The sequence below is a fragment of the Colobus angolensis genome, unplaced genomic scaffold, assembly GCF_000951035.1.
Source record: "Colobus angolensis palliatus isolate OR3802 unplaced genomic scaffold, Cang.pa_1.0 Scaffold54, whole genome shotgun sequence".
Classification (NCBI taxonomy): domain Eukaryota; kingdom Metazoa; phylum Chordata; class Mammalia; order Primates; family Cercopithecidae; genus Colobus; species Colobus angolensis.
This window is the reverse complement of record NW_012118932.1, coordinates 1,436,763-1,440,443: the sequence shown is the minus strand read 5'-3', so window position 1 is coordinate 1,440,443 and position 3,681 is coordinate 1,436,763.

The window sequence follows — 3,681 nt, the reverse complement described above, 5'->3', positions numbered from 1 at the left end:
GACAGAGCAAGACTCCGTCTCAAAAAAATAAATAAATAAACACACAGAAACACTGGGTAAACATGACATTTTTCAAAGGCACAGCTTGCAAGAATGAAAACAGAACGCTTCTGACAGTCTTCCAAACTTCACACTCAACCTGAAGAAGGGGCAGGAAACCAGAGTGGTAAGCAGGGCAGTGAAGCCATGGTTGTGTTGAGGGCACCTACTTATCTAAGAAATCTCTAGGGTTTTAACAGGTGCACAGGAAACTAAAGACAAGGACTTGGGCCTATACAAGAAATCAGGACTGTGATCCTGCATAGGACTGGAAATTCAAAGCGCTATACCCTTCAAGAACTGACTGGGGGAAAAAAAAACCCTATACTAGCCCAGGGAGACATACAGGACATTTGTTCACTTTGGCCTGCAGTGGGCTTGGAGGGAAAAAGAAAATTTTCCTTTAGAATTAATAACCTTTTAGAATTTTCCCTCACTAAGGTTTTAAAGTTCAAATTTGTCAAGAAAGTGGTCCCAGGCTGGAGTTCTGGGGGGCCGGGAAGAAACAAATACAAATCCTTACTGCACAGGTGTACCCTCAACCTGGGTCTCAAAGGATTTCACAGATAAACAGGATTTCCAAAGCCAAACATGAGCACCCAAAATACAATACACCTGAGGAAATAAGCAACAATGAGTGAGTCAATAGAAACTACAAAGAATATAAGAAAACCCATACAGACTTTAGCTGCTAGAATTAATGGCTACAGAATATAAACTACGCCTATTTAAATGATTAAAGAAAATAAGACAGGAGCTAGGAAACACGAGCAAGAAACAAGATGCTTTTTAAAATTTATTTTATTATTTTTTTTAATGACCAAACAGCTTTGAAAATGAATTAAGTAGGCCAGGCATGGTGGCTCATGCCTCTAATCCCAGCACTTTCGGAAGCCGAGGTGAGTGGATCACCTGAGGTCAGGAGTTCAAGACCAGCCTGGCCAACTTGGTGAAACCCCCGTCTGTACTAAAAATGCAAAAATTAGCTGGGTGTGGTGGCGGCGCCTGTAGTCCCAGCTACTCAGGAGGCTGAGGCAGGAGAATCACTTGAACCTGGGAGGTGGAGGTTGCAGTGGGCCAAGATTGTGCCATTGCACTCCAGCCTGGGCAACAAGAGCAAAACTCCGTCTCAAAACAAAAACAACAACAAAAGAATTAAGTAGAAGTTCTAGAAACAAAGAATAATTGAAACCAAAGCCAATGTCTGGTTAAATAGCAGATTACACACAATTGAAGAGAAAATTAGTAAACTGGAAGACAGATCAAAAGAAATTACTGAGAACAGCCTAGAGAGAGGAAAAATGAAAGCAAGCTTAAGAGACATGGGGATAGACTGTTAAGGTCTACCATACTCCTAATGAGAATTCCAGGAGAGAAAAGAGAAAAACCAAAAGAGCCAGATAATAATGAGATAATGGCTGAAAAATTTCCGGAATTGATTAAAGACAAGAATCTTCAGATTCAGGAAGCAAACTGAACACCAAGCAGGGTAAGTAAAAGAAATTTCAAACACATGAAAATGAAATTGCAGAATACCAGAGATAAAGCAACCAGAGAGAAAGGACATTCTACACAAACAGCTATTACATTCACAGATTTCACAACAGCAAAATGGGTTCTAGTCAATAATGATATATTTTCAAAGTACCAAGAGAAAATAACCAAGCTTAGAAGTCTACAATTACCAGCTGGGCACAGTGGCTCACACCTGTAATCCTAGCACTTTGAGAGGCTGAGGTGGGCGGATCACCTGAGATCACGAGTTTGAGAACAGCCTGGCCAACAATGGCAAAACCCTGTCTCTGCTAAAAATACAAAAAATAGCACGGTGTGGTAGCGTGCGCCTGTAGTCCCAACTACTCAGTAGGCTGAGGCAGGAGAATCACTTGAACCCGGGAAGTGGAGGTTGCAGTGAGCAGGGACCATGCCACTGCACTCCAGCCTGGACGACAGAGCGAGACTCTGTCTCAAAAAAAAAAAAAAAAAAAGAAGTGTACAACTACCTAAATTATCCATCAGATGAGTGAGGGTGAAATAAATATATCATCAAACATAAACAAGCTACTAACAGAGACATACTAAAGGAACTCCTTTAAAGGTGTATTTCTTTTTCTTTTTTTTTCTTTTGAGACAGAGTCTCACTCGGTCACCCAGGCCGGAGTGCAGTGGCACGATCTCAGCTCACTGCAACCTCTGCCTCTCGGGTACAAGTGATTCTCCTGCCTCAGCCTCCCAAGTAGCTGGGAGTACAGCCACACCCCACCACTCCCGGCTAAATTTTTGTATTTTTAGTAGAGACGGGGTTTCACCATGTTGGCCATGTTTACAAGATAATATAAACAAAACCAGAAATGTTCTGTTATACTAAAAGTGATGGCATCTGCAACCATTTATCCAGGCAAGAAGAGTCATATCAAAGTTTTCTTCATTCACATTTTTATTACACTTCTGAATATTTGCATAAGCGAGTAAATGGCTGAACCACATTCCAAGCCACAATCTTAAATATTTTAAATACTGATGAAACCTGGTTGTGATGAGCAAAAACAAAAACATTCTGTATACACATACCCCCACACACTCTCAAGACGTGAAACAGTACCGCGTTCCCTCCCTGTCTAACCATATTCCAAAACGTTGCCTGTCAATGTTACTGAACTGTAACTGACATATAATTCTATTTCAGTGTCACATTATTAATCCCATAGTGAAAGAAATGTTTCTAAAACATGAAATTCTTTCTTATGAGAAAGCACGAAATCGGTCTGAAACTCAACTGGGTTGAAATTTTAGTCATTTGAAAGGTCACCGTTTCTGCTTTATGGCACTCGGTTGCCTTTTCCAATATTTAAGTCTCAAATACACAGTTAAAAAGAACAGTTATGACTAGTCAAGTCACACATGTCAAATTATACAAGATGTAGTCCCACGAAAACACCAAAATATTTTAGGAAATGGAGCAGTGATGGCATATATAAAGGTTTATCACCTCTCAATACTCCATATAAAACAAATAACGCCAACACACCCTGGTTTGATGGCTTCTGTTTTGGAACACACTTGCCTGAAGGTTTTATTTTTTAATTCGCCTACGGCACTTACTTTATTTTCTAATATTTTTCCAAACATAACAGTAAATGAAGAAACTTTGTTTACCTGATGATTCCAATTATTGTTCATGTACAACTTTATTTAAAATGGCAATCTGAGTTGTCTTCCTGACATACTCTGTACTAAATCTTAGTACTCAGTTTCATCAAGTCCTTTGCCAATTCATATATTCAAAAGAAACATTATAAAATGTAAAACGAGAATGGAGTACGTTACGGAATAATCAATAATTTAAGATTATCAATAATTTTGATATTAATATTAATTTCTTAGCTGTCCTACTTTAATGATTTTCATTGAAACTCTGGCAAATGTCTTTAATAGTCTCATAACATTAATATTTAAATAAAACATGATTTTCATCCAAATTATTTTATTCTTCTTCTTTTTTTTTTCCTTTGGAGACAGGGTCTCATTCCGTCACCCAGGCTGGAGTGCAGTGGTGCGATCTTGGCTCTCTGGAACCTCCGCCTCCCAGGTTCAAGCGATCCTCCCGCCTCACCCTCCCAATTAGGTGGGACTACAGACGCC